Source organism: Lolium rigidum, unplaced genomic scaffold (assembly GCF_022539505.1).
Source record: "Lolium rigidum isolate FL_2022 unplaced genomic scaffold, APGP_CSIRO_Lrig_0.1 contig_30311_1, whole genome shotgun sequence".
NCBI classification, from domain to species: domain Eukaryota; kingdom Viridiplantae; phylum Streptophyta; class Magnoliopsida; order Poales; family Poaceae; genus Lolium; species Lolium rigidum.
Genome location: NW_025900140.1, coordinates 1 through 12,282, shown reverse-complemented (window position 1 = coordinate 12,282; position 12,282 = coordinate 1). Strand labels below are relative to the sequence as shown.

Sequence of the window (12,282 nt, the reverse complement as noted above, 5' to 3'; positions counted from 1 at the left end):
CGTTTCCCATCACCTATAGCTGGAGCACGAGTGCCCGCAAAAAATATCGCCCTAACTTCACCATGAATGTTGCCGCGTGACGCAAAAAGGAGGGATGCAACACGAGGACTTCCCGGAGGTCACCCATCCTAGTACTACTCTCGCCCAAGCACGCTTAACTTCGGAGTTCTGATGGGATCCGGTGCTTTAGTGCTGGTATGATCGCATCCGACATGTTCTTCACTCATTTTCCCTTATGCTTGCCCCTCCCGCTCCTCCTCTCCCCTATTTTGTACCATGCACATCCCGCTTTCCCATCCCCACCGCCGTTTCCCATCACCTATAGCCGAGCACGAGTGCCCGCAAAAAAAATATCGCCCTAACTTCACCATGAATGTTGCCGCGTGACGCAAAAAGGAGGGATGCAACACGAGGACTTCCCAGGAGGTCACCCATCCTAGTACTACTCTCGCCCAAGCACGGATGGGATCCGGTGCTTTAGTGCTGGTATGATCGCATCCGACATGTTCTTCACTCATTTTCCCTTATGCTTGCCCCTCCAGCTCCTTCTCTCCCCTATTTTGTACCATGCACATCCCGCTTTCCCATCCCCACCGCCGTTTCCCATCACCTATAGCCGAGCACGAGTGCCCGTAAAAAAATATCGCCCTAACTTCACCATGAATGTTGCCGCGTGACGTAAAAAGGAAGGATGCAACACGAGGACTTCCCAGGAGGTCACCCATCCTAGTACTACTCTCGCCCAAGCACGCTTAACTTCGGAGTTCTGATGGGATCCGGTGCTTTAGTGCTTGGTATGATCGCATCCGACATGTTCTTCACTCATTTTCCCTTATGCTTGCCCCTCCCGCTCCTTCTCTCCCCTATTTTGTACCATGCACATCCCGCTTTCCCATCCCCACGCCGTTTCCCATCACCTATAGCCGAGCACGAGTGCCGCAAAAAATATCGCCCTAACTTCACCATGAATGTTGCCGCGTGACGCAAAAGGAGGGATGCAACACGAGGACTTCCAGGAGGTCACCCATCCTAGTACTACTCTCGCCCAAGCACGCTTAACCCGGAGTTACGATGGGATCCGAGTGCTTTAGTGCTTGGTATGATCGCATCAGACATGTTCTTCACTCATTTTCCCTTATGCTTGCCCCTCCCGCTCCTTCTCTCCCTATTTTGTACCATGCACATCCCGCTTTCCCATCCCCACCGCCGTTTCCCATCACCTATAGCCGAGCACGAGTGCACGCAAAAAAATATCGCCCTAACTTCACCATGAATGTTGCCGCGTGACGCAAAAGGAGGGATGCAACACGAGGACTTCCCGGAGGTCACCCATCCTAGTACTACTCTCGCCCAAGCACGCTTAACTCGGAGTTCGATGGGATCCGGTGCTTTAGTCGTTGGTATGATCGCATCCAGACATGTTCTTCACTCATTTTCCCTTATGCTTGCCCCTCCGCTCCTTCTCTCCCCTATTTTGTACCATGCACATCCCGCTTTCCCATCCCCACCGCCGTTTCCCATCACCTATGGCCGAGCACGAGTGCCGCAAAAAAATATCGCCCTAACTTCACCATGAATGTTGCCGCGTGGCGCTAAAAGGAGGGATGCAACACGAGGACTTCCCAGGAGGTCACCCATCCTAGTACTACTCTCGCCCAAGCACGCTTAACCGGAGTTCCGATGGGATCCGGTGCTTTAGGGCTGGTATGATCGCATCCGACATGTTCTTCACTCATTTTCCCTTATGCTTGCCCCTCCGCTCCTTCTCTCCCCTATTTTGTACCATGCACATCCCGCTTTCCCATCCCCACCGCCGTTTCCCATCACCTATAGCCGAGCACGAGTGCCCGCAAAAAATATCGCCCTAACTTCACCATGAATGTTGCCGCGTGGCGCATAAAGGAGGGATGCAACACGAGGACTTCCAGGAGGTCACCCATCCTAGTACTACTCTCGCCCAAGCACGCTTAACTTCGGAGTTCGATGGGATCCGGTGCTTTAGTGCTTTGGTATGATCGCATCCGACATGTTCTTCACTCATTTTCCCTTATGCTTGCCCCTCCCGCTCCTTCTCTCCCTATTTTGTACCATGCACATCCCGCTTTCCCATCCCCACCCCGCTTTCCCATCACCTATAGCCGAGCACGAGTGCCCGCAAAAAATATCGCCCTAACTTCACCATGAATGTTGCCGCGTGACGCAAAAAGGAGGGATGCAACACGAGGACTTCCCAGAGGTCACCCATCCTAGTACTACTCTCGCCCAAGCACGCTTAACCGGAGTTACGATGGGATCCGGTGCTTTAGTGCTTGGTATGATCGCATCCGACATGTTCTTCACTCATTTTCCCTTATGCTTGCCCCTCCCGCTCCTTCTCTCCCTATTTTGTACCATGCACATCCCGCTTTCCCATCCCCACGCCGTTTCCCATCACCTATAGCCGAGCACGAGTGCCCGCAAAAAAATATCGCCCTAACTTCACCATGAATGTTGCCGCGTGACGCTAAAAGGAGGGATGCAACACGAGGACTTCCCAGGAGGTCACCCATCCTAGTACTACTCTCGCCCAAGCACGCTTAACTTCGGAGTTCGAGTGGGATCCAGGTGCTTTAGTGCTTTGGTATGATCGCATCCGACATGTTCTTCACTCATTTTCCCTTATGCTTGCCCCTCCCGCTCCTTCTCTCCCCTATTTTGTACCATGCACATCCCGTTTTCCCATCCCACGCCGTTTCCCATCACCTATAGCCGAGCACGAGTGCCGCAAAAAATATCGCCCAAACTTCACCATGAATGTTGCCGCGTGACGCAAAAGGAGGGATGCAACACGAGGACTTCCCGGAGGTCACCCATCCTAGTACTACTCTCGCCCAAGCACGCTTAACCGGAGTTACGATGGGATCCGGTGCTTTAGTGCTTTGGTATGATCGCATCCGACATGTTCTTCACTCATTTTCCCTTATGCTTGCCCCTCCCGCTCCTTCTCTCCCTATTTTGTACCATGCACATCCCGCTTTCCCATCCCCACGCCGTTTCCAATCACCTATAGCCGAGCACGAGTGCCCGCAAAAAATATCGCCCTAACTTCACCATGAATGTTGCCGCGTGACGCAAAAGGAGAGATGCAACACGAGGACTTCCCAGGAGGTCACCCATCCTAGTACTACTCTCGCCCAAGCACGCTTAACCGGAGTTCGATGGGATCCGGTGCTTTAGTGCTTGGTATGATCGCATCCGACATGTTCTTCACTCATTTTCCCTTATGCTTGCCCCTCCCGCTCCTTCTCTCCCCTATTTTGTACCATGGACATCCCGCTTTCCCATCCCGCGCCGTTTCCCATCACCTATAGCCGAGCACGAGTGCACAAAAAAATATCGCCCTAACTTCACCATGAATGTTGCCGCGTGACGCAAAAAGGAGGGATGCAACACGAGGACTTCCCGGAGGTCACCCATCCTAGTACTACTCTCGCCCAAGCACGCTTAACTTCGGAGTTCGATGGGATCCGGTGCTTTAGTCTTTGGTATGATCGCATCAGACATGTTCTTCACTCATTTTCCCTTATGCTTGCCCCTCCCGCTCCTTCTCTCCCCTATTTTGTACCATGCACATCCCGCTTTCCCATCCCCACCGCCGTTTCCCATCACCTATAGCCGAGCACGAGTGCCGCAAAAAATATCGCCCTAACTTCACCATGAATGTTGCCGCGTGACGCAAAATGGAAGGATGCAACACGAGGACTTCCCAGGAGGTCACCCATCCTAGTCTACTCTCGCCCAAGCACGCTTAACCGGAGTTCGATGGGATCCGGTGCTTTAGTCTTTGGTATGATCGCATCCGACATGTTCTTCACTCATTTTCCCTTATGCTTGCCCCTCCCGCTCCTTCTCTCCCCTATTTTGTACCATGCACATCCCGCTTTCCCATCCCCGCCGTCGTTTCCCATCACCTATAGCCGAGCACGAGTGCCCGCAAAAAATATCGCCCAAACTTCACCATGAATGTTGCCGCGTGGCGCAAAAGGAGGGATGCAACACGAGGACTTCCCGGAGGTCACCCATCCTAGTACTACTCTCGCCCAAGCACGCTTAACCCGGAGTTCGATGGGATCCGGTGCTTTAGTGCTTGGTATGATCGCATCCGACATGTTCTTCACTCATTTTCCCTTATGCTTGCCCCTCCCGCTCCTTCTCTCCCCTATTTTGTACCATGCACATCCCGCTTTCCCATCCCACCGCCGTTTCCCATCACCTATAGCCGAGCACGAGTGCCGCAAAAAAATATCGCCCTAACTTCACCATGAATGTTGCCGCGTGACGCAAAAAGGAGAGATGCAACACGAGGACTTCCCAGGAGGTCACCCATCCTAGTACTACTCTCGCCCAAGCACGCTTAACCCGGAGTTACGATGGGATCCGGTGCTTTAGTCTTTGGTATGATCGCATCCGACATGTTCTTCACTCATTTTCCCTTATGCTTGCCCCTCCCGCTCCTTCTCTCCCCTATTTTGTACCATGCACATCCCGCTTTCCCATCCCCACCGCCGTTTCCCATCACCTATAGCCGAGCACGAGTGCCCGCAAAAAATATCGCCCTAACTTCACCATGAATGTTGCCGCGTGACGCTAAAAGGAAGGATGCAACACGAGGACTTCCCAGGAGGTCACCCATCCTAGTCTACTCTCGCCCAAGCACGCTTAACTTCGGAGTTCTGATGGGATCCGGTGCTTTAGTGCTGGTATGATCGCATCCGACATGTTCTTCACTCATTTTCCCTTATGCTTGCCCCTCCCGCTCCTTCTCTCCCCTATTTTGTACCATGCACATCCCGTTTTCCCATCCCCACCGTCGTTTCCCATCACCTATAGCCGAGCACGAGTGCCCGCAAAAAAATATCGCCCAAACTTCACCATGAATGTTGCCGCGTGACGCAAAAAGGAGGGATGCAACACGAGAACTTCCCAGAGGTCACCCATCCTAGTACTACTCTCGCCCAAGCACGCTTAACTTCGGAGTTCTAATGGGATCCGGTGCTTTAGTGCTGGTATGATCGCATCCGACATGTTCTTCACTCATTTTCCCTTATGCTTGCCCCTCCCGCTCCTTCTCTCCCCTATTTTGTACCACTAGATTTAGATGTGCGCCTTGGCGCACGATCCCGTGAAACTCGTACCAGTTCAAACTTTGGATAACACGGCTAAAAGTTACGTGAAAATGATATTCGTTTGTGAGGTTTCAAAAAACAAAGTCATTAGAATGATATTAGGACAAAGCACACGAAATTACAAATGAAGTTCTCAACATTTATATACAACCAGGAAAATAGAGGAATATATTATAGTACCAAACACTCTGGCTATGTCGAGAGCACAGAAGTAAGGACAAAGAAACATATATATAAGCTGGGCCATCTACTAAAGAAATAATTTTGATGTTGTTTGGTAAAATCGAGTTAATGAAATCCGCGAGAGCAATGCCATCAGGATCCTTCTCCCATAGTCAATTTCATGCCAAATCTGGAAGGATAAAAGCAGCCCACGAAAAAAGAGGCATGACCATGCTAAAGCCATTGAAGCGACTTGAATAACTAAATATTTAGGTACGGATTGAGATGTACCTGAACCAGAAGCAATTTACCCACTCCAGGAATCATAGAACTCCATCCTTTTGCCTGATGAAGATAAAAAATCATAACAATTTCAACACAGACAGAGCAAAACCTGAAGGTTTCGTCATGTATGAGTGCAATCAGATTTAGAAGAGACTATAAATGGCTTTCTCACTAATTGGATTCTTACGTGAAAAATAACCGCTGAACTGGGCTTGCTCTATATTCATAGCCTTGTCATGGTTAACTGCAACAAAAATAAGATGTAGTTGTAAAGATACATGATGTTAAACATAGAAAATACATGCATTGTTCATGAAGCTGTGTATTAAAAACTGAATTGGATAGAGAATTCCCTCTCTGTCAGTTTCTCTCTCTTGAAGTATGTCATGTTGCTTTGAAATTTTTAGCTATCCTTAGTGCATTATAAAGATTGTGTATTCTTATCTTTTCTCAGTTGCCAAGAAATTTGGCAAGTGGTCTGTTCAGTTTTCTAGATTGCCTTAACGCCTTACAAAAATAGCAAGGATGTGCTAAATCTGTCATGTATATTAATACAAACAACGAAATCAGCATCATGATTATTCAGAAAAAGTGAGGTCGCATACTAAAAACTGGATTGAATAGAGAAGCAAGAAATCAATGCAGTACATGTTCCTAACCAGTCTGCTGATGGATACCTAAAGTTGGACTAAAAAAAACGGAAAATGGCTACTAAAAAAACTGCATTTAACTAACAGAATATATTGTCTAGAAGACCGAAACCATACTGCAAGGCATGTATGATCACGACTGAACATTTAGAGTTGTTTTTTCCACTAAGCCCTAATCCCTATCTTTAAAATTTTCTGAATAATCATGACTATCTATTGTGGACAGAAAAATGGGTTCCATAGTGCAGTCTCATACCGGGTAGCAAACGATCAGCTGAGCAGCCAACATAACAGCAGGCATCATCCCACAATTCAACAACTAATAGTTGAACAATAACAGATGGATCTGTATCATGATTCCCATTAGCCGCAGAGGCGCCTATTGGCCGGGCATGATGCACTCCGGCCCAGCAACTTCCTGACAGCTTCCATGGTGAGTCCCACCCCTATTGGATCCGAATGCTGCAGAGAAGATCAAAATCAGGCATCCGCCCCAGCTGACCACCGGACCAAACTAAACTAAACCCAAATCATACATGTAAAGATGATAAATCAGCGAGAAAAAGCTAAGCACAAATTCTTGCTTTGTACTCACAAATTTCTTGAATGGAGTCTTTGCGACTCCAAAATCTGAACATTCTAAAAGAGTGGGAGTAATATGCAGTTATTTCAATGTATAACCGGACCAGCATAAGAAATATCAAGATTGGGCAGAGCACCAAATTACACAATTAAAAGGTGGAAATGGCCACGAGCATGACAAAAGAGAATAAAACTGTCAACAAACTGGCTGCAACACTCTTTGTAGTTTGTCGATAGAAAGTAGCATGCAATAAGAAATTGTGAACTTGCATAATGTTATGATAGTTGAATCCTTTAAACTTGAAACAAAGGAAGCATATACTCATGTAATAGAAGAAATGGTCATTTATTGAATAGATTTTCTAAGCAAATAGACTAAATCTTTGAATAGATTTCAGTTTAAAATTTATTGAGAACAATCACGCGTTAGTTTTTTTCCAGAAGTTCCTGGGGAGAAAAGATACCTAGAATTTGTGGTCTGAGTAATTCTAACTTGCAAACTTAAAATTCATGAACAAACCTAGATAGTTGTATATAAATATCCTCACAAAAGCTACAGTTCACAGATTATTACTTTCACATCCACTTTCATAATTATTGTACCTTATTAAATGTACATAAGAAGGCAAACACTTCAAGCATTTTACATTGTATACCAATAAAAGCATCTTACATGTATTAGATAAATTCCATAGACATTAAGCATAGGCTGAATATATTAAGCACGTTGTATTATACAACTATTATACCTGGCACAAATAGGGTTGGCCACTTGGCCCTTTAGTTCTGATCACTCATGGTATTTACCAGATAATCTTTAGCTCTACAAACCTGAAACCGCATCAGAAACTGAACAGTAAGCGTCACTTAAAAGGTGACCCAGCATGCAAGCATGAGAGGAAAATTATGTAATGAGGTATGGTCCTACTTTTATCGCTAGCCAGCTTGGGGGTATATCAAGCTTGCATAATTTTTATGTGTCCTTAGCAATAAAGGAAGTAAACAAAGACAGAGAAACACATTTGGTAAGGATTTGTAAAAAGTCGACTGGTCAGTTATAAGAAATTCACTGGTAAACACTGAGTTACAGAAATAAAACCAAAATAAAGAACCTAGTTTATACATATATCTCACCGTTCTTATGTAGGTCAACTCAAGTGGGTAGCAAGCCTAATAAGATGAGGGATGGCCTCTCTACTGGATAGGCACAAATAGTAACTTTTCTGTAAGCCTGTGATGTTTGACACATCCCACAGCAAGAACTCAAGAATAGGGGGCACAAGAAAGTTCAGATATATGCTATTGTTTATGTAGGACATGTAAATGTTGGGTAGGTAAAGGCGATGAAACTATGAAAGGCATTCTGGTTGGTTGTCATGACAACAGACAGGATAGAAAAATAATTGCATTGAGAGTATCTTAGTGCACACTTGTACCTCTTTGGTTTTTTCTGCTTCTCTATTTCTCTGGGTAAATGCATCGGCGGACATGGATCTCCAGCTGTATTCCTTTTGTGTATCTACATAAGACAATCGATCACAAATAAGGCATAGTGTTAATAAGGTTGCTAGAAGGCTAGAAGCACTACGTTTTGAGGTACGTGACTAAAAGGAGACCAAGTATAAGAATTGAGCTAGGGGTGTGTCTTGACGGACGATGACCACTTGTCCAACAGATGACTTTTCAGGCTTACTGTTTTGTAAACCAGTGGGTGGTCGATTAGCAATTGGATAAAAGGTGAATTCAATGGGTGAGGAAATCAACCTTAAGTGGATCTGAATATAACGCAAAAAATTATGTCCAGAATTTATAACACTATAAAATATGAACTTAACCAAAAAATAGCAATTACTTCCAACTCTTCCATTCACACCACATATCAAGGAAACAGGGGCTGATACTGCAGCGCCGTGTTACCTGAACTTAACCAAAAAATAGCAATTACTTCCAACTCTTCCATTCACACCACATATCAAGGAAACAGGGGCTGATATTGCAGCGCCGTGTTCTCAGTCAGACCCATCATCAAATTGAAGCTGTACACAGCCTGGCCAGATGCTCCCTTCACAAGATTGCCTATGTACAGTGCTAGAGAGCAAGAAATAGGGATCTGGCATCTTTAATCTACTCGAAAGTATGTACACTTGAGATGTCGATACAAATCACCGACTGATCCAGTGCCATTTCAACAAACATGGTAGATTGCATCCAACATTTCAGTACAAAGATACATATACAAAATTGATTTAGCAACTGCATTCAACAAATTTATTATGCATCTAGTGAAGCAGACAGTAAAGTACAGAACCAGGAGTTATCTCCAAATATCTGTTTACCGTGCAAATAAGATTTGGGGTGAAGCTGATAGCAACTTTTGGATTCAGCAGCATTTGAAAGTCTTGTTCAACCTCAGGAACTGAAATGGTATTATCCCATCATCAGTATGGCCACGAAAGCCACAATAATAGAACACGTATATAATCTGTAACAACCACACAGTCAGCATATAGTTCGAGACGCTTCCGATTTAAAAGGAAGTTGTATGGTTGGACAATAATGTCACTCATTTTCAACTGATTTGGAAAGACACAAATATGTCTGGACAAGCTTCTTACTTCACGGATCGTTTAGGGCGCCTAGCACATAAGAACCACACCTGAACAATGTTGGCAAGTGACTTCAGATCAGTGGTTTCACTATCTTCTTTTGCCAAAAATAATTTTGAAATATGACAAGATTACTTAGCATATCTGCTATAGAATATATAATAAATAAGATGATTTTCCAATTCGAAACAGGGTTGCAAATTTCCCTGTTTATGGTCAACAGGGGTTGAAAGAATACCTTGAGGACAAATTCAAAGTGCTAGGCAGCGAAGACATGTTTTTTGCAGCACTCCACATTATTGTAAGACAACCATGACCTGAAATGAAACTGAAGGGCAACTGTTAAGAATAAGGAATCAAATACAAAAGCATCCAAATTCCACCCTATATTCAAATAAAGAGCAAGGAAAAATAGCAAATACAAAACTAATACATTTGCACTCTACATGATGGCTGTTCATACAAATAACAACAACTGTATTGCTGAAGAGTACTGGTAAGAACAAGGAATCAGAGACAAAAGCATGCAGATGCCATCCTATATTCAAATAAATAGCAAGAAAATAGCAAATAGAAAACTAATACATTTGCACAGTACATGCTGGCTGTTCATACAAATAACAATAATTGTACTTCTTCAATTGCAGTTTTATCAAGGTAAAAATGACTTATTTTCTTTCAACTTGCTAATTTTAATATTTTGTTTAAAATAAGATAGCCTGATTAAGAACCTAATAAACCATATAGAAAATATTAACTACACGTTCACCCTCCATCCATAAACATAAATTCATGGTTCAGATCGATATACACCAGTACACCTGCATGGACATTACAAAGCTAACATACCTGAGCTCATTACAGGTAAATTGCAGTAATATATTTGACCTCTGAGCACAAGATGCATATTATACATTGAATCCATTTTTAGAGAACGAAGGTGTCACATATAATCGGTAAATTTTCTCTCTTTAGAACAACACCGTTTTATCTTTCACCTAGAGCTATTGGGTGCGGATGGACGAGTGACTCGTATGAAAAAAATGGGCATTTCCAAGATGAATAATGGGTATTGTAAAGAGTATGAAGAAGGTGATAAAACGTAAAAGAAAAGGTAGAGCAGCAAACTTTGCAGTATTCAATTTCCAAATACAGTGATTGAAGATTACACTTAACCAAATCTTCACCAGAAGCAATTTGAAAACTGAGAAATTGAGCAGTATTAGAGCAGATCTATACAGTAGCCACAGAAAAACTGTTAGATTTCTCAAACGATTTAAAGCATAGAAGTATGAGCAAAAAAAGTTGGTAAGAGAAAGAAGAAAAGATGTTGTATCCTGTACAACAGCAGGGACATAACCAGATGCGATGTGCTTGGGGTGGACACCAGCGTGGTGCTTGAGGCGGCCGGCGATGGAGTTGCGCAGCATCCAGGCGTGCTCGCCGGCGCCGACGTCCAGGCGCGCCTTCGCTGCCATCGTTCCCGCATCGCCCACGCGCGCCGTCTCCAGTCGCGCGCTCGCCGTCGCCGCCGCAGTCGCTGCCGTCGCCTAGGCACACGCTTGCCGCCGCCGTTTCCAGTCGTGTGCTCGCCGTCGCCGTCGCCAGGGCGCGCCTTGGCCGCCGCCGTCTCCAGGCGCGCGCTCGCGCTCGCCTTCGCCGCCCAGCGCACGCTTGCCGCCGCTGTCGCCAGGCGCGCGCTCGGCTCCGTCGCCTAGGCGCGTGGTCGGCACCGCCGCTGCTGCCATGTTCTTCACGGTTGGAGACGGGGGTGGGAACGAGAGGGGATTGGGAGAGGCGGGGGGCAGCGGGTCGGGACGGCGCGGCGGCTGAGCGTTAGGGATTGGGGAGAGACGACGCGTGCGGGGATTGGGGGAGGGGCGGCTAGGGTTTGCTCCATTGGTTGCTGCTTTTTATACCGCTGCGGTAAAAAGTGGATGGCTGAGATCTTTGTTGTCCCTAAGCTGTGACTACCCAGAGTGACTGATGAGTGGACCCGGCCGAAGGTGGGTCCCAAGCGCAGCTGCAGGCGGGTAGACCATGGCCGTTGCATGGCTTTACCTAGTGGGATTCTGCCCAGAAATCAACGGCTGAGATGCATGGGTGAAAAGATCCGACGGTTGAGAAGCTGAAATCGCTGTGAGAGCCCCATGGGGGTGCAACAATCATACCTTTAGATGCACATCCCGCTTTCCCATCCCCACCGCCGTTTCCAATCACCTATAGCTGAGCACGAGTGCCCGCAAAAAAATATCGCCCTAACTTCACCATGAATGTTGCCGCGTGACGCAAAAAGGAGAGATGCAACACGAGGACTTCCCAGGAGGTCACCCATCCTAGTACTACTCTCGCCCAAGCACGCTTAACTTCGGAGTTCTGATGGGATCCGGTGCTTTAGTGCTCGTATGATCGCATCCGACATGTTCTTCACTCATTTTCCCTTATGCTTGCCCCTCCCGCTCCTTCTCTCCCCTATTTTGTACCATGGACATCCCGCTTTCCCATCCCCACCGCCGTTTCCCATCACCTATAGCCGAGCACGAGTGCCCGCAAAAAAATATCGCCCTAACTTCACCATGAATGTTGCCGCGTGACGCAAAAAGGAGGGATGCAACACGAGGACTTCCGAGAGGTCACCCATCCTAGTACTACTCTCGCCCAAGCACGCTTAACCCGGAGTTCGATGGGATCCGGTGCTTTAGTGCTTGGTATGATCGCATCCGACATGTTCTTCACTCATTTTCCCTTATGCTTGCCCCTCCCGCTCCTTCTCTCCCCTATTTTGTACCATGCACATCCCGCTTTCCCATCCCCACCGCCGTTTCCCATCAC

General features: G+C 46.3%; 1 long non-coding RNA gene, 12 other non-coding genes and 7 pseudogenes across 13 annotated transcripts; all 20 read right to left on the bottom strand.

The window, feature by feature from the left end:
- Positions 1–91: 91 nt before the first annotated feature.
- On the bottom strand, positions 92–209 carry LOC124680899. Its single transcript, XR_006995624.1, has one exon. It is a non-coding gene; the product is annotated as a 5S ribosomal RNA (ribosomal RNA).
- Positions 210–398: 189 nt separating this feature from the next.
- On the bottom strand, positions 399–500 carry LOC124680896 (annotated as a pseudogene).
- Positions 501–688: 188 nt separating this feature from the next.
- Positions 689–808, bottom strand: LOC124680880. Its single transcript, XR_006995614.1, has one exon. It is a non-coding gene; the product is annotated as a 5S ribosomal RNA (ribosomal RNA).
- Positions 809–992: 184 nt separating this feature from the next.
- On the bottom strand, positions 993–1,111 carry LOC124680894 (annotated as a pseudogene).
- A 186-nt stretch (positions 1,112–1,297) lies between these two features.
- Positions 1,298–1,414, bottom strand: LOC124680890 (annotated as a pseudogene).
- Positions 1,415–1,601: 187 nt separating this feature from the next.
- On the bottom strand, positions 1,602–1,718 carry LOC124680883. The gene has a single exon (XR_006995616.1). It is a non-coding gene; the product is annotated as a 5S ribosomal RNA (ribosomal RNA).
- A 186-nt stretch (positions 1,719–1,904) lies between these two features.
- On the bottom strand, positions 1,905–2,023 carry LOC124680884. Its single transcript, XR_006995617.1, has one exon. It is a non-coding gene; the product is annotated as a 5S ribosomal RNA (ribosomal RNA).
- A 186-nt stretch (positions 2,024–2,209) lies between these two features.
- LOC124680889 lies at positions 2,210–2,326 on the bottom strand (annotated as a pseudogene).
- Positions 2,327–2,512: 186 nt separating this feature from the next.
- Positions 2,513–2,634, bottom strand: LOC124680881. Its single transcript, XR_006995615.1, has one exon. It is a non-coding gene; the product is annotated as a 5S ribosomal RNA (ribosomal RNA).
- A 183-nt stretch (positions 2,635–2,817) lies between these two features.
- Positions 2,818–2,935, bottom strand: LOC124680891 (annotated as a pseudogene).
- A 184-nt stretch (positions 2,936–3,119) lies between these two features.
- LOC124680885 lies at positions 3,120–3,236 on the bottom strand. Its single transcript, XR_006995618.1, has one exon. It is a non-coding gene; the product is annotated as a 5S ribosomal RNA (ribosomal RNA).
- A 184-nt stretch (positions 3,237–3,420) lies between these two features.
- LOC124680886 lies at positions 3,421–3,538 on the bottom strand. Its single transcript, XR_006995619.1, has one exon. It is a non-coding gene; the product is annotated as a 5S ribosomal RNA (ribosomal RNA).
- A 186-nt stretch (positions 3,539–3,724) lies between these two features.
- On the bottom strand, positions 3,725–3,840 carry LOC124680895 (annotated as a pseudogene).
- A 186-nt stretch (positions 3,841–4,026) lies between these two features.
- Positions 4,027–4,143, bottom strand: LOC124680887. Its single transcript, XR_006995620.1, has one exon. It is a non-coding gene; the product is annotated as a 5S ribosomal RNA (ribosomal RNA).
- A 186-nt stretch (positions 4,144–4,329) lies between these two features.
- On the bottom strand, positions 4,330–4,448 carry LOC124680893 (annotated as a pseudogene).
- Positions 4,449–4,635: 187 nt separating this feature from the next.
- Positions 4,636–4,753, bottom strand: LOC124680900. Its single transcript, XR_006995625.1, has one exon. It is a non-coding gene; the product is annotated as a 5S ribosomal RNA (ribosomal RNA).
- A 188-nt stretch (positions 4,754–4,941) lies between these two features.
- On the bottom strand, positions 4,942–5,059 carry LOC124680892. The gene has a single exon (XR_006995622.1). It is a non-coding gene; the product is annotated as a 5S ribosomal RNA (ribosomal RNA).
- Positions 5,060–5,255: 196 nt separating this feature from the next.
- Positions 5,256–6,622, bottom strand: LOC124680879. Its single transcript, XR_006995613.1, has 4 exons — positions 6,519–6,622; positions 5,800–5,856; positions 5,619–5,672; positions 5,256–5,517 (listed from the first exon to the last, which is right to left on the bottom strand). It is a non-coding gene; the product is annotated as an uncharacterized LOC124680879 (long non-coding RNA).
- A 5,126-nt stretch (positions 6,623–11,748) lies between these two features.
- LOC124680897 lies at positions 11,749–11,867 on the bottom strand. The gene has a single exon (XR_006995623.1). It is a non-coding gene; the product is annotated as a 5S ribosomal RNA (ribosomal RNA).
- Positions 11,868–12,055: 188 nt separating this feature from the next.
- On the bottom strand, positions 12,056–12,172 carry LOC124680888. The gene has a single exon (XR_006995621.1). It is a non-coding gene; the product is annotated as a 5S ribosomal RNA (ribosomal RNA).
- Positions 12,173–12,282: the final 110 nt, after the last annotated feature.